Genomic DNA, 23,575 nt, shown 5'->3' with positions numbered 1-23,575 from the left:
TCTCCCTTTCCTCTGCATGCCTCTGGACTTTCATTAGCTGAACAGAGTTCAATATTCAAAAGATCTACCCAGATCGGAATGGGACGATTTATCGCAGCCGCAATGAAATGACTGTGATGAATAGTCCTCTCCATGACAGCCGTGATGAATCATGCCTCTAATTCTCACCTCCCCTCCCTCCGGTCAACGTCTCTCCTCTTCTCCCCCCTCTACCCAAACCGCTGGTGCCTCTCCTCCTCCTCCCCCCCCCCACCTCCCCACTGATGCCTCTCCTCCTCTCTGCCCTCCTGTCGATGCCTCTCCTTCTATGGTAAGCAAATTAATAGAAACGTTTTTAAAACAGAGAATGGTGAAGTTTCTGGAATCCTGTGGATTACAGGACTGGAGGCAACATGGATTCACTAGAAGTAGGTCTTGTCAGACATATCTGATCAATTTCTTTGACTGGCTGACCAGATAATTGGATAGAGGGAGTGTGCTAGATGTGGTGTATTTAGATTTTAGCAAAGCCTTTGACAGAGTTCTACACAGACGTCTAATAAATAAACCGAGTGCCCTCGGGATGGGTCCCAAAGTGATGGGTTGGGTCAAGAACTGGTTGAGTGGAAGGCGACAGAGGGTAGTGTCAATGGAGATCACTCTGAGGGAAAGGGATTTTACCAATGGTGTGCCTCAATGTTCTATTCTTGGGCCTGTTCTTTTTAACATTTTTATAAACGATATTGCTGCAGGGCTGTCGAATAAGATTTGTCTCTTTGCAGATAATACCAAAATCTGCAATAGAGTAGACATCTAGGATTCTGAGTGTCAACTCTAATGCAGGATTCTGAGTGTCTACTCTAATGAAATTCTGATGATGGAGATAAAGTTCCGGGCCAGCCAGGCAGTGACTGGCTGGCTCGGAACCTTCTCTCCAACATCAGAATTGACGCCAGGCGGAAGGCTTGTGGGTTGGCCATGTGCAGCGTGTGAGTCGCTGCATGCACCATGGCCCATCCCTGTGTGGAGTTGCTGCTGGGGGGAGATGGAGCATGTCAGAACCGGGTTGGCTTCGGGGTTGAGGGTAGTACAGTGGGCAGGCAGACTGAGGCAGGGAGGCATCCCTAGTGGCGGCAGCTTCAGCGAGGGGGCAGGCAGGGATCCCCAGCGGCGCCTGCGGCTTCTGTGAATGGGTCGGCTTCAGGGGAGGGGCACGAACTCGACATAGAAGGAAGGGAAGGGGCATGAACATGGGATACAGAAGGGAGGGGATAGAAAGGGAGAATAGATGGGCATGATTGTGGGAGTGAGAGATGGTGCAAATGGGGAAAGGAAAAAAGGAAAATTTAGCAAAGAGAGAGAGAGAGGAGTGAGGAAGAGATGCATGAATAGAAGGATGAGAGGGAGAAATGTTGGCTATGGTCATGGAGCGGGAACAGAGGGACAGATTGAAGGAGATGCAAAGGGGAGGAATGTTGGACATAGTGATGGAGGGAGAAATGTGGCATTGTGCTGGAGATGGATGACAGAAGGAGAAATGAGCATGGGGGCTGGAGGGCAGTGGTGAAAAAAGCTGCACATGATCTGAGGGTTGAGAGAGGGAGAAATGTTGGATGTGGCAGTAGAAGGGGTGGGAGAGATGCCTTGATCTCTCAAGACAAATGGACAGTGAGAGAGAGAGAGAGGGAGACATATTATCAGTATAGGAGGAGGAAAGAGGAAGAAAAGTTGGATTCATGGAGGGACAGTGAGAGAGAGAGATGGTGTTTGGGGAAGAGAAAGGGGTCTGGAGGAGAGGAAGCGTGCAGGAGGCAGAAAGAAATAAATATTGGAAATGCAACCAGAGACTCATGAAATCACCAGACAACAAAGGTAGGAAAAATAATTTTATTTTGAATTTAGTGATCAAAATGTGCCAATTTTGTGAATTTATATCTGGTATCTATATTTTGCTCCATATTTGTCAATTTTTCTATAGTTGTTACTGATTGCATATTTTAAAGACATCGGCCTTGACCTCTTTGAACACCCCCCTCCGAATATAAATGATAATTACAGTATTTTTCGCTCCATAAAACGCACTTTTTCCCCCCAAAAGTGGGTGGAAATGTCTGTGCATCTTATGGAGCGAATGTAACAATTTTTTACCCCTCCTCCCATACATTTTGAAATCCCCCTTAAATCCTGGTGGTCCAGCGGTGTATCGGCAGGAGCAAGCTTTCTGCGTTCCTGCTCTTCCCAAGCTGGACGGCTGCCTCATTATGTCGGGGGTCAGTGGCGCACAAGGCAGGAGCAAGCTTTAAGTGCTCCAGCCTGGGCCTGCGCTGCTACCTGAATTGCTTCCATCAGATCTTGCAGGACTCGCAAGAACTGGCGGCAGCCATTCAGGGAGCAGCGCAGGACCACTAGGATTTAAGGGGGATTTCAAAAGGTACGATTGGGGGGGGTTAAAAAGGTATGGGTGGTAGGCCTTGTACCCTGTCCCGGCCTACCACTAGATCACCAGAGGGGGGACAGGATACAAGGCATGGTGTTAGGACAGGGTACAGAGCCTGGCAGGGAGGGGGGACAGGGTGCAGAGCCTGACAAGGAGTATGAGGTTGGGTACAGAGCCTGGCAAGGAGTGAGGGGGGCTGGGTGCAGAGCCTGGTATATTTTATGAAATATATTAGTACAACATTTGGCTCAGAATATTTTTTTTTCTTGTTTTCCTCCTCTAAACTTAGGTGCGTCTTATGGTCAGGCTCATCTTATGGTGCACAAAATACAGTAACATTTTCTGTGTGTACAGTGTGCTTTGTGGTTTTTTTTTATTTTGTGGTTACCATTATGTATTAAGATTATATTGTGTGTATATGAAAAATGGATGGAAGAAATTGCATTACAATTACTACTATTATTATGGGGATGGGGTCTGGGGCAGAGCTTGGGCAGGGATACTCGGTTGGTATTTGTTAGGCTTACGGGGTACTTGGCTTGAAGAAGTTGAAAAACACTGTCTTAGAGAGAGGAAGAGATAATGGTTACTGAGGATGGGCAGACTGGATGGGTAATTTGGCCTTTATCTGCCATCATGTTTCTATGTTTCTTTACTTTCAAGGCTGTTGCTCACTGATTGAGCTAATGCCTCCGCATCCAGAGGTTATGAGATCAAATCCCGGTGCTGCACCTGGTGATCCTGGGCAAGTCACTTAATGTTCTAGTGCCCACCGCTTTGAATGTCAACTTTGAAATGCCAAAGTGACAATAAGGTGGTATATACAACTCCCCATTCTCCTTCTCCAACCCTATACCGGTGTATCTCCTCCTTCCCATCCCTCCCACCCCCGTCAGTGCTTCTCCTCCTCTCTGCCCCCCCCACCCCCCAAATACCTCGTGAAAAGGTTGCCGGTGCAAGCAGCATATTCTACCCCCTGCTTGGCCAGCCTTGGCTCCCTTCTTACATCACTTCTTAGTCATGGGACCAGGATGTGACGTCAGAAAGGAGCTGAGGATGGCGTGATCATGGCGTGAAAGATTCTGTTCACGCCGGCAAACTTTTCAAGATGTATGCGGGGCGGGTGGGGGGCGCTCCTACCTTGGGGTGGGGGATGCAGGGGGGTCAAGTGCTGCCCTGGATGATTTATTGTGGCCAATTCAACAATGAATCGGCCGTGATGAATCATCATAGACCCTACCCAAATAACTTTGAATCACCTGGCCAATTGTTTACTGGACAAAATTTATTGGGTATGTCTGGGTGAAGTTGAAGATGTAAGTATGCCGTGTTTAGCATAAAGCCAGACAGTGCTAATACAACCATAATCCAGTTAATCAGTTAAATTGGGCCATACAATTTAGTAGCATTACTTAATCAAATACATTCATTGAATATCTGTGAAACATTTGGATAAGATTAACTCTGTGGTCTCTAACTCGCGGCCCGGGGGCCACATGCAGCCCACCAGGTACTATTTTGAGGTCCTCGGTATGTTTATCATAATCACACAAGTAAAATAAAAGAGTTTCTTGATCATATGTCTCTTTAGCTATAAATTACAATATTATTACTAAGACTTAGCCAAAAGGAAAGATTTATAAACTAAGATTTTTACCTCATGCAGAATTGTCAATTCTTTACAAACGCATTAACTATTTATTCTGAGGCACTCCGAGTACCTATAAATCCAAAATGTGGCCCTGGAAAGGGTTTGAGTTTGAGACCACTGGATTAACTAGATATTGTGCCGCTGAATATTGGCCCTACCATGTCTGAATATTGACTTTTCCTTGATATTACCTGTCACAACACAGGACATTTGTCCCCTATTAAGTATGATATGAAACTCCCTAAAAGTTATATACTTATAGAAGAGCCCCCCTCCCTCCCCCCAAAAAATAGAAGTATGCTGGAGGTAGACTCTCGCCTATACCCTCTATGATCAGGCTCAGTTCCACCTCCTACTTCCTTGTCCAAACTGCTACTCGTTTTCCTCCTCAGCACTGGCATGAGACAAACTGGGGCCCAGCCAGTACAAAAGGGTGCTGAAAAGTTCTCAGCCAAATCAAGAAGGGAATGACATGGAGCCATGAAGCTTACAAGTTATTCCACATATTCACCCCTATGTTCAACACATTTGGCACATTGTGTCTGAAGCTTCTGTAACCCTTCCAAAAAACACTCTGATGTCTGGTCACCGAAATACTGCTCCGCTGATGCATATCACTTCCAAATCACTTGAAAATTGTCTTCTTTTCAAACTCTTTTTAAGGTTTGGAAGCAGAAAATAATCAGATGGAGCAAGATCTGGTGAGTAGGGTGGATGGTCTATGCCAGGGGTGCCCACACTTTTTGGGCTTGCGAGCTACTTTTAAAATGACCAAGTCAAAATGATCTACCAACAATAAAATTTAAAAAACAAAAACCCACAAAGCACACTGTACGCATAGAAAATGTTAATTATCATTCCTATTCCGGGATTTTTTCAAAGAGGTCAAAGCAGATGACTCTATGCACTGTCACCTCAGTAACAACCATACAAAAATAGACAAATACCCCCCTCCCTTTTTACTAAACCACGATAGCAGTTTTTAGTGCAGGGAGCTGCGCTGAATGCCCAGCGCTGCTCTCGAAGCTCATAGGCTCCCTGTGCTAAAAACCGCTATTGCGGTTTAGTAAAAGGGGACCATAGTGTAAAATATAGACAGCAGATATAAATTCAGACACATTTTGATCACTAAATTTAAAATAAAATCATTTTTCCTACCTTTGTTGTCTGGTGATTTCATGAGTCTCTGGTTGCACTTTCTTCTTCTGACTGTGCATTCAATCTTTCTTCCCTTCTTTCAGCCTGTATGCTTCGTCTCCTCCAGACCTCATTCCCTCCCCCAACTTTTTCTTCCTCTCTCCCTGCCTCCCTTTCTTTTTTTCTCTCTTCATGCCCCCTTTCTTTTTTTCTGTTTCTCTTCTTTCCTTCTGTCTCCCTGCCTGCCCTCTTTCTTTCTTTCTCCCTGCTCTCCCCCAAGCCACTACCGCTACCATCGGGGAACAGGCTCCCAAGCCGCCGCCGCCGCCGCCGCCATCCATAGCAGGCCCCAAAGCCGCTGCTTCCGCAACTCCAGGCTCTCCCTGCTTCCCTGCATCAGGCCGACTAGCATTCCTCTCCCCGACGTCAATTCTGCCGTCAGAGAGGAAGTTCCGGCCCAGCCAGGCAGTGATTGGCTGGCCAGAACTTCCTCTTCCAAGGCAGAATTGACTTTGGGAAGAGGAAGGCTAATCGGCCCGGTAGATCACCAAGACAAAGTGAGTCTATCACGGAGCCCGGGATGGGCTCCATGATTGTCTCACTTTGCCGTGGCGATCTACCGGTCGATCGTAATCGACCTATTGGGCACCCCTGGTCTATGCAATGAAACCCCAACTGCGTTAAAACATCCATCATTTTGCCGGCATTGCAAGCAGGTGCATTGTCTTGTAAAGAGAACTTCTTTCTGCAGTTTCCCTCTCTTTTTATTTTTCTATCTTTCTATGCCTCCTTTAATCAGCACCCAATAAAAGGCAACAAACAGTCTTAAGGGTTCTGAGGGTGAAAACTGCCTATAAAAACACCTGAGCTGAACAAAGATATCGAAATAACCAATAATAATAAATATTAGTGAAGTGGGCAACCTCAGTGTGGAGGGTCAGCGAAAGGAGAACTTCTCCAGCGATTCACACTAGAAAGCACAGGTGTAAATAAATAGCATAAATCACTCTGAGAACCCCCCAGCCAACTCCTCTCAACGAAAAATGAAACAGCCGACTTATCTTCAGAAGGACTTCATAGTACTTGCTGAAAAGGCGCAGGGATCAAAAATCCAATGCCCTGATGCCAGGAACAGGTTCAACCAAGCCCAGTTTCGGGAACTTAATGTCCCTTCATCAGGAACCCAAGGCGAAGAGTGACGATAACTTAACTTCGAGCTGGCTGGGAGGGGGGCGGAGCTAACAGAGTGAAGCGCAGTGGCGCTTAAAAGCCAAGCAAAAGCAACGTCATGATAAACTAGACCAATCCAAAAAAGAAAAGGAGGAGCTAAACATTAAACAATCGTATTCCACTCAGTACAGTCATTGAGTCCATAAGGATGTACGGCCTGAAGGTGGAAAATCCAAAATTGTTCTCTGAGCTGGATATAGGCCGTCTTGTCACCCCTGAAGTCCCCCGGTAGCTGTTCCAGGATAAACCATGTAATAATAATCATGGCCCTTCTCTAAACAATGGGGGACAAGAGGGGCGGACCTGACTGCTATATGGATCCTACTCTTATGTTCCGATAACCGGATCTTAATTTTCCTGCTGGTGCATCCCACATTTATTAAATTGCATGGGCATATGATTATGTAAATCACCCACTGGGATTCATATGTTGTTTGGCTTCTAAGCTGGTACATATGGTGGGTTTGTGGATGCTGCCAACATGAAATGGATAACGTGTTGCGGCACATGTTACAATGTCCACATGCCTGATGGTTCCCTGAATTGATTTCATTTTGAATAGTATGAGATGTTAATAAATTTCTTAAGTTCTTAGGGCGAGAGAATGTCATCCGAGGAGGATCTTGAAAGATGGTATGAAACCCCAGTACATTCCAATGCTTTCTAATGATCTTAGCCACCTGATCAGCCTGGTCAGAAAACGAAATTACACAAACCTGACGATCAGAGGGAGATCTCTGCATTGGTTTAAGCAGAAGTTCAGGATTGGCATACCGAGCCCTAAGATATGCCTGTCTTATAGTCCAATCGAGGTAACCCCGGGCTTTAAAACATTGGGTCATCAATTTTGCTTGAATTTTAAATTCTGTCATGGTAGACCATATGCGACGGATCCTCAGAAATTGGCTTACTGGCAAAGATTGTTTGAGACGAGATGGATGACAACTGGAATAATGTAAATATGTGTTGTGGTCTGTGGGTTTCCTGAACACAGTAGTGGTCAATTTTCCTGATGTTTTAGTGACCACAGTGTCAAGGTAAGTGACAGTGTTCATATTTGTTACCGCAGAAAATTTCAAATTGTTATCAAGAGTATTGAGCCACAATAAGAACTCATGAAATCTTTCCAAAGAATCAGACCAAATCAGGAACACATCATCTATATAGTGTAACCATACCGATACACAAGACATCCATGAAGAAGAGTAAAGAAATTGTTCTTTAAAATTGGCAACATATAAATTGGCCAAACTAGGCGCCATGGCTGTCCCCATGGCCACACCAAGGGTTTGGAGATAAAACTCGCCCTGTACTTCAAAAAAATTCCTCTGTAACACAAAAGCAGAGAGGGTCATCAGAAATGTTGAAGATATTCGATTATAGAAACATAGAAATAGACGGCAGATAAGGGCCACGGCCCATCCAGTCTGCCCACCCTAATGACCCTCCCCTACCTTTACCTTGTGAATAGATCCCACGTGTCGATCCCATTTGGCCTTAAAATCAGGCACGCAGCTGGCCTCAATCACCTGAAGTGGAAGACTATTCCAGCTATCAACTACCCTTTCAGTAAAAAAGAACTTCCTGGTGTCACCTCGCAGGAAGGGACGTCAAATTGTGTTTCACGATGTTTAAAGCTTCAGTTTGAGGAATATTACTATATAAAGCTTCTAAGTCCATGACTACCAAAACATCAGTATGTTGAACCTCTAAAGATCTAATCCGGGTCAAAAAATGAGTCATATCCAAGACAAAAGACTTAGCCTTGGTGACTTGAGGTTTAAGGAAATGGTCCACCATTTTAGACAAGGGTTCCAAGATAGTACCACAGAGATCTAATGGGTCTACCCGGAGGGTTGACAAGGGTTTTATGTATTTTGGGTATGGTATAGAGATAAGGAGTTTGGCTGGGAGTCTGGGTGAGAAATTTCGCCTCCATTTTCGTGATGATATTATCCGCAAGGGCAGCTTGTACCACCTTGCTAATCTCTATTTGAAGGGCTGGAGAGGGTCAGCATCCAGTTTGGTGTACCAGGAAGTGTTAGACACATGAGCATGAATTTGAGCCTGGTACTGAGCTTTGGATTGCATTACAACCGCCCCGCCCTTATCAGCCGATTTGATATTCAGTTCAGGGTTAGATCTTAGAAACTGAAGAGCCTCATACTGTAACCGGGTAAGATTACCATTCTTGCGTTGTCCCCGAGAGATGTTGAGTAAATTAACATCTCTTAACAAAAGATCCCGAAATACCCTAATGTGAGTATCTAGTGCGCCGGGAGGAACCCAGCGAGACTTTGCATGGAATAGCGATTCATCCCGATTGTTTTCTTTCTCTGAAAAAAACAACTTGATCTGTAAACTCCTGATAAAGCGGGCTATATCCCTATAGGTAGTGAAACGATCAAGAGAGGTGGTAGGAACAAAGGATAACCCTTTATCTAGCAACTGTATTTGAGTAGGAGTGAGGACAGTACCTGAAATATTGACTATTGCTGACCTCTCGTTGACTGAAGCCGCGTTAGTGGCCGATTGTACCCCTGCGGCTGATTGTACCCTTGCATATAGCTGAACTCTTGCACCTGGTTGCGATCTGTTTGTCCGCGACGTCCTCGGCCACGTCTCCTCGGGCCGGATCTGTTGCCTCGACCTAAAAAACGGAAGGCATCAGAACGAATACTTGTGCTGCTAGAATCACTCATAGAAGAACTATCATCCGTGGTATGGACACTTGTTTGAACAGAAGTAGTAGAATCCTGAGATGACATCCACTTATATACCTGACCAGTGGCACAGTCATTCACATCCCTATGAAACTTCTTAACCTTACCAAGTTTAATCTTATTGCGATACTGATCCAACGATACCTGAATGTCCGGCATACATTGTGTGAACAATGGAGTCATAGTGGGATCCGTAGTTAGTTTAGTATGTATCGCCGCAGCTTGTTCACTCACTTCCTGTGAAGCTTCCTGGATCGTGTCCACCAATAACATCATTAAGTCAAATGAACACTTATTAAGAATGGCTGCCCATTTGTGCAAAAACATATCCTTATTGGTAAACATTACACCACTTAACTGATCCCAAAACATTGTGACAATGATCTTTCCTGCTGACTTTTGGGTCTTGAATTTCCTTGGCCTAGGAGAACTTGAGTGCTGCCATTGCATGGACTGTTGTTTTGTCTTAGGATCATATTGGTGTAACTATGTTTCATTAGCAGTAACTAGTCATTCCAAAACGTTGGCACAAGCTCACTGAAAATGCTGCAAAATCAGCTTGGAAGAGTCCACTAGATGTTGTTTCTCATCAGCATTCACACATTATTGAGATAGCTTGGGAGAAATCCATTGCTTATTCCTAGGATAAGCAGCATAAAATCTGTTTTACTACTTGGGATCTAGCTAGGTACTTGGGGCCTGGGTTAGCCACTGTTGGAAATAGGATACTAGGCTTGATGGACCTTCGATCTGTCGAATTATAACAATTCTTATATTATTTGGGCACTCACTTGGCTGACAGCTTCTGCATACTTAGATGCTTGTGGATTATATACCCAACACATTCCCTAGATATCTGTAATGTCCCAGCCATTGTTTTAGCCAATATTCACTAATCTGCCAAAATCAGGTCATGAACATGGTCAACCATTTCAGGAGTTGACACCGTTTGAGGCATCCCATACCTTGGTTGCATCTTCAATCTCAAAATCTCCACGCTGAAAGCTTGTACACCACTTCTTCACTGTGGAGTATGATGGGCATTTGTCACTCAATTTTTGCATCATACATTCATGGATTTCCTTTGAAATTTTCTTCTGCAGGAATAGGAACTTTCGGAATTCCACATTTGAAAATTCCACATTTTAATTGACATGGTTCAATCAATGATCTGAAACATAGCATATGATTCTGCAAATTGGCACTTTGCAAAATAAAATAACACTCTTTCCAGCTACAGTAGCAAAATAACGCTTAGAATTTAAGAAGTTTTGTTAGGCTAAAAACTTTTCATCACCCTCTTGTATGTCTTTTGTCGGTAATGAATTTCCTGGAATCTAACAAGTTACAAGATTCAAAGACCCAAAGCAGCATGGTTTCACCAAAGGAAAATCAGGCCAATTAATCTGACTGATTTCCTTGATTGGGTGACCAGAGAATTAGATAGTGGACATGCGCTGGATGTAGTCTACTTGGATTTCAGTAAGCTCTTTCAAGTGGTTCCTCATAGGATGCTCATAAATAAACTCAGCAGGCAATAGTTAGGGCATAAAGTGATGAAATGGATTGTGAACTGGTTGACTGACAGAAGGCAGTGGGTGGTGGTAAATGGAGTCTACTCGGAGGATAGAAATGTAAGTACTGGAGTGCCTCAGGGATCATTACTGCAGCCAATTATATTCCATATATTTGTGAATGACATTGCTGAAGAGTTAGAAGAAAAAGGTTGCCTTTTTGTGGATGATACCAAGATTTGTAATAGAGGACATCCTGAGAGCTACAAAAATTAGAATGGACAAATGTTTGGCAGTTAAGAATTGATTGAATTATATTGTAAACCGCTCTGATCCTTTTTTGGCTGTACTTGCAGTATATAAAGAATTTAATAAACATAAACATTAATGTGAAGAAGTGAAAAGTGATACACTTGGGGTGAATACCAAAAGGGCAGGTGTTGATGCCCCTGTACAAGTCATTGATGAGGCCCCACTTGCATTATTGTGTCCAGCTTTTGAGGCCATATCTCTTCAAGGACATAAAAAGACTTGAGGTGGTTCAGAGCAACAAAAATGGTATAGGGGTTGTACCATAAGAAGAGAACAGACTGAAGGACTTAAATATGTGTGTGTTAGAGAAAAGGAGACATTGAGGTGTTATGAAACAGACTTGAAAGGTATTAATATAGAAATCTCTTCCAGAGACATAGGGAATATAGAACTAGAGGACATGAATGGAGGCTGAAAGTAGTAACATCAGGAAATATTTTTTCATAGAGACGGAAGCAGATGCCTGGAATGTCCTTCCGGGAGAGGTGATAGAGTCCAAAATAGTGAGTGAATTAAAAAGTGCATGGGATAGACCCAGGGGTTGAATAAATAGAAAGAGGATAAAAATGCATCAAGGCTGTTGAGGGTGGTGTTAGGTAAGAGTAGTGGGAACTAAGGCTGATGCCGGACAGACTTCTATGGTCTGTGTCCTGCAAATAGCAAAATAAAGGTGACGTTCAGTACTCCAGTGTTGTAGATCACTTTGTTGGAGAATGCTGCGAGTGATGGTGCTGTGCAGCTCAAGAGGGGAAGGGAAGACACCTTGACTGGTAAGTTGATACAGTCAACAATACTTGGAGTCTTGGTTAGAACTATTTATCATCTCCGTCATATTTGGCTGCCTATATGGTTGGCAAGAGGGAGACTTGGCAACCAGCATTTAAACACTGGGGACCCCACAGAGTAGCAGATGCATTTCTGGCCACTTTGTTGGGCAAAATGGATGGACCATGAGGGTCTTTATCTGCTGTCATTTATTGTGTTACTATGTTACTAGGTACCCTGAAACTCTTGTTTGCCAAGATAGTTCTTTCTGGTATTGGCTTAAGAACAATTATCCTACTTCCTTTAAAAATGAGGTTCATTATTCACTTCTGAAAAGCCTCTACCTGGCATAGATTAACTTTAGCTCAGGGGCTGGAGTAAATCCAATTGGTCTCCCAGGTAAGGGAGAACTGAATGAACTTGGATAACATTCAGACTTTTCTAGACAATGAGCATTTGGCTTTAAATCATTATTCATCTTGAGATCCAGCCTAAAGTGATGCATTTTGGAGGTAGGTAAGGAGGCGTTTCATGGATGGGGAGAAAAGAAAGAGAGGCTGGCTGAAATCCAATACAAAGGTAAGTAGCTAAGTCATACACTTACCATTATGTGGCATTCATCCTGCTGAATATTGGACTTATTTTCGATTATTTAAAGAAATATGGACTGCCAAAAATACTTATTTTTCTGCCCAGGCAGTGGCAGCCATGAAACATACAAAAAGACTATTTCAAATTATTAATTCCAGCTTTGAATCTATTAGGCTTGCTGTTGTTACTGAATCTGAGTCTTTGTCTTGTTAGATGTTCCCTCTATACTCTGAGCAGATGCTTATGGATATTTATGACACATTGTATAGCCACCTCAAAAACCCCTGAGCTGCTCACTTTACTCTACTATTGTGAGCATTATATAAGCAGTCAATGCGGTCTTCTGATCCAGAAGCTACAATAATTGCCCACCAAGCTCTGGGTCTTTCCACTGAGAATGATCCACAGGGTGCCTGCAATTTGCCTGTTGTAAACCTAAATAAACAATTAATTATTCACAGAACTCCTTCCTATCAAAATCGTGAAGATCCTATTGATTTTAGGAGACAGGGGTACAAAAATAAGAGGAAATAAGCCTTCAGAAATATATTTAGGTTCTGAGAAGCCTTCTGAAAACTATCTGGCCAATATTCAGCCACTAGCAGTCAATGTTTCTTTTTTATTTTTTACGCACTGACTGTTGCCGGTTGAATTAGACCCACATATTCAAAGCTAGGTCATATCCAGACACTGGCATTGAACAATCTGAGTCTCACTGGACATATGCTGGGTGCCAGAACATATGCAGATCCTAGCCCAGGGGTGGGCAACGAGGGCCGCAATCCAGTCGGGTTTTTAGGATTTCGCCAATGAATATGCATGAGATCCATTGCATACAATGGAGGCAGTGCATGCAAATAGATCTCATGCATATTCATTGGAGAAATCCTGAAAACACAACTGGATTGCGGCCCTCGTTGTCCACTCCTGTCCTAGCCCATATTCAGAAAGACCCACATAAGATACTTACGCATGACCCAGTTGAATATGGGCTGGAACCCGCATAAGGGGATCAGCCATTTTCTTCCTCTTTCCTCCTCCCCAATTCCAATCTATCTCCCTCTCGTGAACCCCCTACTCATGAACACATTCCCTTCCCAAACCCTCACCCCTCCTCTTCAAAGCAGGCACCCCTCAGAAAAGCCCACCCCTCCTGAACTCCCCCTTATATGCTACAGCCTTTCATATTTTCATAAAGATGCACATTGTTTTAAGTGACAAAAACATCTGTACAAGGAGAAGTCTGAGAATACTTTTTTAGGCAAATTTCACAAGGAAAGTAAGCGAGCACTTTTACTTTGAACATTACTATAAAACCTGCTGACAAAAGTGTACCCACCCAAATGTGAAAGATACACAGAATTTCCTGCTCAAACTCCAAAGAACTAGAAATTAAGAGAGAGACAGGCAAGTGAAGCTGTCCCATTGGCATTAACCAGAGAGTTTAAAGAAACATCATCTGTGCCTTGTGAATAACAAATGAAAGAGAGAGAATTAAAAGAACATTCCAGAGAGTGAACTGGAATTAGATTCCCCTGGACTTGCAACCATCGCCTCCAATATTTGGAGCAGTTTATCAAAATAAGATCTTAGTACAGGTTTTTATTTATTTTACAATGTTATCTTCCTTTCTCCCAACAGACTTTATTAAAACTGCAGGATATATGTAAACAAGTAGCTGAAAAGGGACTGAGTGTCACCCACCCTGCTGCAACACAGTAAGCCGGCTAAGGGGATCTGACCCAACCAGCATGCAAAAATGCCCAAGTGGATGATATTCATCTCTTGGCACTGTGAAAAAGAAAAATTCATGGAGGGAAGTGACAAGCCTTGCAAACTTTCCAAGAATCAGGTTACAAGGTAAATAAGCTTGCAAGACCACTGCCTCCTTCTACAAAGAGTAAACCATTGAAAGTCATCTGAACTGTCTGATGTTCATGACCAGTAGAGACTAAAGCTGACCTTAGTTTGGAGTTTAAATCTCAGTCATAAATGACAATTATTACACTACTGCATATTAAACACCCCCCTTTATGAAGCTGCGTTAGGCTTTTTTTTTTTAATCGCTGTCGGAGATAATTCCGCCGCAGCAAGTGATAAAAAAAGCCTAACACAACTTCATAAAAGGGGGTGGGTGGGGGATAAATGTTCCACACTCTATTGGAATGCTGCAAAGCCCTAGAAAGCAAGAATTCTCCACCTGTGGTGTAGCTAGGACTGAATGGGTCCCTAGCTGAAAAATTAAGACTGACCCTTTCAGGGTAGGGAGAGAGGAAGGAGGAATCAGTTCAGAGCCCCAGTGACAAACCTTGCAAAAGCAAGCACATTCCAGACCTATACAGAAAAAAATGTCATAATAGAAGAAACTGAAATGCTAGGGTTACCATATGGCTCCAGAAAAAGAAGGATGGATTCAGATATCTGGCTTTTTTTTTTTTTTTTTACTTCCACTGCTCAATCCATCCTCTTTTTTCTGGAGCCATATTATAATCCTATGAAATTCAAAATAGCAGAGATGCACATTTCCTAATTGGCCAGATCTCTTGGGCTCCTCCTATGGGAGGGGGGGGGTGGCCTTAGGCACCTGGGACAACCAGAATCTTAGGCCACTCCCAGCGCATCCCAGAATGCACTGCGAGATGGGCCTAAGCGCCTGGGTCAATCAGGGCCTTAGGCCCCTCCCCAGTGCACCGGGAAGGGGCAGGCCTGCCATTGCCGGACGCAGGAAGAACCCAGCCAGCCATTTAAAAAAATTTAGGGGAGGGTCCAAGCTTAGTAAAAAAAAATTCCGTTCAAATGACATTTTTAATTGAGTTTCAAGGTGCCTATTGGCACCTAAAAAATCGGCGCCAGAATTGTGTCTCCTTAGGTGCTTTAGGCTTCCTAATGCCACTTTGTTCAACAAATCTCTGGAGACCAGAATGATTCCTGGGGTTTGGAGAAGAACGAGTGTGGTCCCTATTCACAAAAGTGGTCACAGAGATGAAGCGGGAAATTACAGGCTGGTAAGCCTCACTTTGGTTGTTGAAAAAATAATGGAAGTGTTGCTGAAAGAAAGGATAGTGAACTTCCTAGAATCTAATGGGTTACAGGATCTGAGGCAACATTGCTTTACTAAAGGTAAATCGTGCCAAACATGATTGAATTTTTTGATTGGGTGACCAGAGAACTGGATCGAGGACATATGCTAGAGGTAATTTACTTAGATTTCAGCAAAGCCTTTGACATGGTTCCTCATGGAAGGCTCTTCAACAAACTTGAAGGGCTGAAGTTAGGACCCAAAGTGGTGAACTGGATTAGAAACTGATTGACGAACAGATGCTGGAAGTTGTTCGGAGGAAGGAAAGGAGAGTAGTGGAGTCCCTCAGGGTTCGGTGCTGGGACCGATCCTGTTCAATATGGGTGTGAGTGACATTGCTGAAGGGTTAGAAGGAAAGGTTTGCCTTTTTGTGGATGATACCAAGATTTGTAACAGAGTAGACACTGAGGAGGGAGTGGAAAACATGAAAAAGAATCTACAAAAGTTAGAGGAATGGTCTAATATCTGGCAACTAAAATTCAATGCAAAGAAATGCAGAATAATGCATTTGGGGAGGTGAGAGGTTGATATGCACGGATGGAGAGAGGGACCTTGGGGTGATAGTATCCAAAGATCTTAAGGCAAAAAAACAGTGCGATAAGACGGTGGCTGCTGCCAGAAGGATGCTGGGCTGCATAAAGAGAGGTGTAACCAGTAGAAGAATGAAGGTGTTGATGCCCCTGTAAAGGTCGTTGGTGAGGCCCCACTTGGAGTATTGTGTTCAGTTTTGGAGACCGTATCTGGCGATGGACATAAGAAGACTTGAAGCGGTCCAGAGGAGGGTGACGAAAATGATAGAAGGTTTGCGCCAAAAGAGGTATGAGGAGAGACTGGAAGCCCTGAATATTTATACCTTAGAGGAAAGGAGGGACAGGGGAGATATGATTCAGACGTTCAAATACTTGAAAGATATTAACGTAGAACAAAATCTTTTCTAGAGAAAAGAAAATGGTAAAACCAGAGGACATAATTTGAGGTTGAGGGGTGGTAGATTCAAGAGCAATGTAAGGAAATTCTTCTTTACAGAGAGGGTGGTGGATGCCTGGAATGTGCTCCCGAGAGAGGTGATGGAGACGAAAACAGTGACGGAGTTCAAAAAAGCGTGGGATGAAAACAGAGGATCTAGAATCAGAAAAGAATAGTAAATATTAAAGAACTAAGGCCAGTACTGGGCAGACTTGCACAGTCTTGCATATGGCCATTTGGTTGAGGATGGGCTGGGGAGGGTTTCAATGGCTGGGATGGTGTAGATGGGCTGGACTGAGCTTTGACAAAGACTTCAGTAGTAGGAACCTAAGAACAGTACTGGGCAGAGCTTTGGATTCTTGCCCAGAAATAGCTAAGAAAACCCCACAAAAAAAACAATAAATTTTTTGATTGAATCAGGTTGGGCAGACTGGATGGACCATTCGGGTCTTTAGCTGCCGTCATCTACTATGTTACTATCTATCATAATAAAACCCTTAGCACGCATGCACACTTCAAACTCCGTGATCTGTGCTTCTGTGTCACACATGCGCAGTAGAAGGAGCCAGCGGCGGTTCCCCATCGCCTTTCCTCGGTGACGCTGGCTCCTACTGCGCATGCGGAGGCACCTTAAAGCATGGATGCACGGAGGCGGCGACCACTGCAGTGACTTCCCCCCTCCCGCCCTCACTCCATCTAACAGGACCAAGGAGAGCACAAAAATAACGGAAGCAGACATACTGACGCTCGGCATCCGGACTGTGGTTGGCAGTTGTTCAGGCTGGGGAGGAGGCAAAAGGAGTGATTTAAGGGTAGGTGGGAGAAAGGGGCAGGAGCTGAAGCATCTCAGCACACAAGAACGAAAGACAGACAGACAGAAAGACAGTGGGCAGGGAGAGAGACAGAAAGAAATAAAGACAGACAGACAGCGGGCAGGGAGAAAGAAAGACAGACAGACAGGGGGCCAGGAAGAGAGACATACAGAAAGAAAGACAGACAGCGAGCCAGGAAGAAAGAAAGACAGACAGCGGGCCAGGAAGAGATTCAGACAGAAAGAGAGACAGACAGGGGGCCAGGGAGAGAGACAGACAGGGGGCCAGGGAAAGAGACAGACAGAAAGAAAGACAGACAGCGGGAGGGAGAGAGAGAGATAGAAAGAAAGAAAGATAGACAGCGAGAGGGAGAGAGACAGAAAGACATACAGACATATATTCTAGCACCCGTTAATATACTGGACTTAAATACTAGTGTTTCTATAAAGCACCTACAGAGGCACGATACTTCTAGTGTCTACCTTTGCAGGAGGCGCGATTCTGTACCTGGTACCGTTGTGTTATTGACACATAATCAGTGGCCGCTTTTAAAGGCAGCTGCCGATGTCACTGGTTACAGAATCCGGGCCTAACTGGATAACACAGAGTTAACATGGGAGCACTTGGTAATGGTAAATGCTTCCAAATTAATTTTTTACAGGCACAGGGGACAAATGATGCAAAGGCTGGCAGGAAGGGATCAAGAGACTTTAGTGTAGTCATTATGGAGCTTTTTAAATAAAGTGCGGTAAAATGGGCTTAGTGTGTTCTAACATGAGATTTTCCTATGTGCTAAGCTTAGGTTTAATGCAGTATTATTGTAGTGCTTTTTCTTTCTTTCATGACAGCTATTATTCAGGATCTGCTCCTGACACACTTTCATATGTGCTTAGCTTTCTCTGATTGTGGAATTTATTTATTTATTTTTAAAATTTCTATACCGTTTTATTCCAAAAAGGTTACATACATAAAATATTGAAACAGGTCAGAACAAATAAAAGTAAAAGCAGAAAGATTCAATCCTTAAAAAAAAGGTCAAATGCCCAACCTACATTACTTGTTTCTTTAAATGCTTAAGTTACTTTTGCAGTAATTTTTTTTTTTCAAATCAGAGCGAGTTTTTGGTGGTACAAACTAGTGGAGAAGGAAACTACTCAGTGTCACTGTTTCCCTCCTAGCTTGAGAGAAAATGATCAGCAATAGAGAATGTCACGGGGCTAAATTTTTCCCCATCCCCGCGGGAACTCAGGGCTCCTTTTACTAAGCTGCAATAGCGGTTTTAGCATGCATAGCGCGCACTGAATTGCTGCACACTCTAGACCCTATTGCCAGCATTGAGCTGGCATTAGTTCTAGCCACGTAGCGCAGGATTAGCATGCGCTAAAATTCTGCGTGCGCTAAAAATGCTATCGCAGCTTAGTAAAAGGAGCCCTCAGTTTCCCTGTCCTGTCCCCGCGAGTTTTGTTGCTGTCCCTGCCTCATTCCTGTAAGCTCTGCCTTAACCACACAAGCCTCGACTTATGATTTTAAAGTGTTTGAGGCTTGTGCAGATGAGGACGTAGCTTGCAGGAATGGGGCAGGGACAAAAAAAGAACTCGCCGGGACGGGATGGGATGGGAAAATAAGTTCCCACAGGGACATGGAAAAATTTGGCCCCGTGTCATTCTCTAATCAGCAATGTAATTTAATTATATTTTTTACTCCCCCCACCCCCAATAATGTAAACAGTAGAATTGCATAATTCCACAGTAGGCCGCAAATTTATTTATTAAAAAAATTTATATACCGCATACAACTATGCTTTTTCCACATTACATACATAAAATCTTGTTTCCCTCCGATTATCACATATAACATAGGCATGTCAAGACAACATCGTTAATCGTCCCTGTTATAATAGGGATAGAGCACAAATTCAATCAAGTGTCTAGAATCCATTACGAAAGAGGTACTTTGTTTTCGTCCCTGTGTCTGGCTGCTGATATTCCACTTTTGTAGCTATAACCACAATAAAGCCTAATAAATTTTAAACTGAGGCAACATTCTAGAGACCCAAAATAAAGCCAAACACAGCAAAAGAGAGTCACCTCTGAAACTGGACATCAAAGTGTCTTTGTAAAATTAAAAAAAAAGAAAAAAGACTTCTAAGCAGACATGGTTCATTTCCAATTAAAATGTTCATTGACTAAGGGGGAAGCAGAGTGAAAGTTTTCCAGTGTGATCCATAAGAAAGTCTGAGGTTAAAAAGTTAATCTAGAGAACAATGAACTCTTTCATGAAAAAAATAAGCTCCCACTAAAGGGACTGTTTGAGTTACTTTTATTCAGCATTTAGATTTCTGCCTAACTATTGCTCAACTTGAACTAAAAGAAAACAATTTTTTTCTAGTGCAGCATATAGACCATAAATTCAATATTCAAAAGATTTAACTAACTTTGGAAATTGGCTGGATAAATCTTTGTGTTTCAATTACCCTCTGTTCTACCCCTCCGCCATGGCTGAGCATGTATAATTTACCATTGCCTATACAAAATTCACTTGCATAAAAAGAGGTGTCGAGTGGTATTCTCTGGGCGCAATCCAGCTAAAGTATGTAGGTAAGTCTGGTTAGGGAGAAAAGCTGGCCTAAAGTTATCTGGATATATTGGTTACTGCGGATGGGCAGACTAGATGGGTTTATCTGCCATCATGTTTCTATATTCTATAAGTCTCAAGGAGAATCCCCCCCCCAAAAAAAAAAAAATTATCCAGATAAATTACTAACTTGCTTGATTTTTTTTTTTAAATATGGACCATAAAATTTTTTTATGTGAACTTTAGAAAAATATTTTAAGAAGCGCTGCTATCCTATAGAACACAAGATTATGGTCTCTAGTTAGTTCTATATCTCTATGGCTTTTTATTCTATAAACCAGATGTAATAAAGGGTATTTCCCATGAAGACAGTAATTCTTTAAAAGGGTGCCTATTTTAAGAGTCAAGAAGTTCTCTATTAGGAACCTACTTTCCTTCAGAGAATACTAGTGTAATAGGACAAATATATGATTATAATTTAAGCATGACCACTTACATCAGACATGTTATTTGTGTAAATGTTCATGCCTAGATTGTTTTTAAAAATTGCATAAATTATATATTGTATTCTTTAATTTACATGGAATTAAATACAAAAATGAGGATGTTGTACCCTGTAATGTCTTTGTATCAGTCCACGGAGTGCCTACAGCTCGAAGACTATGTACACTTCTGATCACCACATTTTAAAAAAGATATAAAAGGGAATTTTCAATATAATTTCCAAATCTGAGTTTGCACATTTTACGGAAGATACACAAAAATCCAGTAGCAAATTTCACCATTTTCGAAACAGTAAAACCTTTATCTTTTTGTTTTGAAAATGGTAATTTTTCAGATGTGCTTGTATTCAGTGCATCTATCTTTGTGAACCATTTTCAAAAAAGCATGTAAAAAAAAACAACCATCCCCCCTCCCCCCCACACACACAACAACCCATTGGGATGTAGGAGGGGCCAGTATTTTCAATAGACTGGCCGAACAGACATCTCAGAAGAGCAGTGAGACACTATGGTGAGCCCTCCAAAACCCACCCCAAACTTATTGGACCCAACTGTAAAACACACCAATAGCCCTTAAGACTGCAGGTGTCACTTATGTAGATTCAGTGGGATTTGGGTGGGTTTTAGAGGGCTTACATGTTCGACAATAGGTGTAGTAATTAGAGTGGGATATGGGTCTGGGTCCCCTTCTCTACGACTGACTACATCACCCATTAGGCTACTCCAGAAGCCTGCTTGTTGCTCTACTGGGACTGGCCATGACATCTGAAGCTATCATACAGGCAGGTATGTACTGTTTCATTCACATCTTTGAGAGGGTGGGAGGGGGGGTCAGAGGAGGGAGGTTTATGCCTTCATCCCCCCAGCAGTCATCTGCTCAGTTTGGGCACCTTTTTTGCACATATTCAATGTTAAAACAGGTCTAGCCTCAAATGTCCAGATTGTGACCTGGACATTTTTTTAAAGATTTGGTTATTGCAGAACATCCAAATCATAAGCCCCCCAAGTTCCACCCAAAATCATGCCTGCAAAACTCTCCCTTGAGATTTAGATGCACTGCAGACAACCACCATAGAAATCTGTATACAAAATGGGTTTCAAAAGTAGTGAGTTGTAAGGGTTTGGTGAGATAAACATCAATTTGCCCCTATGCGTCACTTTTTGAACTTAGAAACATGATGGCAGATAAAGGCCAAATGGCCCATCTAGTCTGCCCATCCGCAGTAACCATTATCTTTTTTGAAAATGAGCCTCATAGCAGAACTGGAAAAGGTACCGAGCAGGGTGCTGAAAATGATAAAAGGGTTGGAACAACTTCCCTACAGAGGAAAGGCTAAAGCAGCTAGGACTTTTCAGCTTGGAGAAGAAATAGCTGAGGGGAGATATGACAGAGATCTATAAAATATTGAGAGTGGGACAAGTAAACGTGAATCACATGTTTACTCTTTTCAAAAATGCTAGGACTAGAGGGCATGAATTGAAGCTATTAAGTAGTGTGTGATGCAGGGGTTAGAGCTACAGCCTCAGCACCCTGAGGCTGTGGGTTCAAATCCCTTGCTGCTCCTTGTGACCCTGGGCAAGTCACTTAATCCCCTCATTGCCCCAGGTACACTAGAAAGAGTTTGAGCCCACCAGGACAGATAGGGAAATATGATAAAGTACCTGTATGTAAACCACTTAGGATATAAGTGGTATATAAGTAATAATATAAATAAAAAAGCATACTGAAGAAAATATTTCTTCACTCAATGTGTAAACTCTAGAATTTGTTGCCAGAGAATGTGGTAAAAGCAGTTAAATAGCAGGGCTTAAAAAAGGTCTGGATAATTTCTTAAAAGAAAAGTCCATAAGTCTTTATTAAGATGAAATTGGGAAAATCCACTGCTTGTTTTTAGCATAAGCAGCACAAAATCTGTTTTACTCTTTTGGGATCTTGCCAGGTACTTATGATCTGGATTGGCCACTGTTGGAAACTGGATTCTAGGCTTGATAGACCTTAGGTCTCTTCCAGTGTAGCATGTGTAACTGCCCATGTTTTGTCCGGATTCCACTCATGTGTACATCCACCTTCAAATTATGAGGCTCATAATCAAAACTTTTAAATGTCCAAAAAGGACGTCTAAGTTGGCACTTGGAAGTCCTAACAGCAGGGACATCCAAGTGCTGATAATCAAACCAACTATCTGGACGTGCAGCACCACTTCTAGTGAGCAAATGGGCATTTTAGAAGGTGTGTTATGTGCGGGAATCGGGCGGGCTTCAACCTGGACATACCCCAGCCATAATCAAAGCTTTCCTAGAGGGAACTTAAGACGCTGGCAGTTAGACCTATTTGAGTTGCATCTAAGTTCCACAAAGGTGCCCAAACTGACAGGAAGAGCACTGGAGGATTAAAGACATGACGCCCCCTCCCCCTTTACTCCCCCAGGGGTCACGACCCCCTCCCACCACCCAAAGAGTGAAAAAAAAAAACAAAACCCCATAGGCTTCCCATCAGCTGATCGCAACAGAAGGAATCCCCATCAGCTGAGCCAGTTTCGGGGATTCCTGGTGGCTCAGCTGATGGGGATTCCCTCTGCAAGGATCAGCTGAGCCACGGAGCCCTAACCACCCCTGACATCGCCCTGAAATCCCCCAGTCACAATTTTGAGGCCTGTGAGTCAGGAATATTCACAGACTCCACCCCTCCTCTTCAATGGGCTTCATGTTAGATTGGTACTAGGGTCCTTGAGTGCACAACATTCTTTGCTGCTACTATTGCCAATACTGATTATGCTGCTGCTGCTGCTGCTGCCTTCATACTTTGGATTAATGGGGGGGGGGGAAAGAAAGTGTATGAGGGAGGAAAAGAGCCTGGAGGTCTATTCTTTTTTCATCATTGCCTGGTGTCGTGAATATTTAGACCCTCTTTTACAAAGGCGCGCTAATGTGTCCACAGGATAGCATGCACACGTTAGCATTTAGCTCGTGTTTAGCACGCGCTAATGTTTATTGCGCGCTAAAAAGCATAGCGCACCTTTGTAAAAGAGGGGGTTAGTGTTAAAATAGAATCATATTAGATAAACGTTTGGAAAGCATTGCTACAGTATTTTTCCTGCGACCTTCCACAACAACAAAAATTTAGGAAACAATTAACAATTAATCTTTTGCTTTTCTTTCCCTAGTGTTCTGAGAACACACCACTCTGCTCTTCTGTTCACAGGATTAAAGGAAGAACATTAATAACTCACAAAAATTAATTTCATCCATCACAAGAAGATCTGACTATAAATAATAGTCACAATGGAAGAAAACATTCCTGC

The 23,575-nt window shown here is 43.0% G+C and overlaps 1 protein-coding gene across 1 annotated transcript in view; it reads right to left on the bottom strand.

The window, feature by feature from the left end:
- Positions 1-23,575, bottom strand: part of ITGA9 (integrin subunit alpha 9) — a 589,864-nt gene that overhangs the window by 216,162 nt on the left and 350,127 nt on the right. The gene's annotated exons all lie outside the window — the stretch shown is intronic.

Source organism: Geotrypetes seraphini, chromosome 2 (genome assembly GCF_902459505.1).
Source record: "Geotrypetes seraphini chromosome 2, aGeoSer1.1, whole genome shotgun sequence".
In the NCBI taxonomy this organism is placed as follows: Eukaryota; Metazoa; Chordata; class Amphibia; order Gymnophiona; family Dermophiidae; genus Geotrypetes; species Geotrypetes seraphini.
The sequence above is the reverse complement of the archived record's forward strand: the minus strand, read 5'-3'. Positions and strand labels throughout refer to the sequence as shown.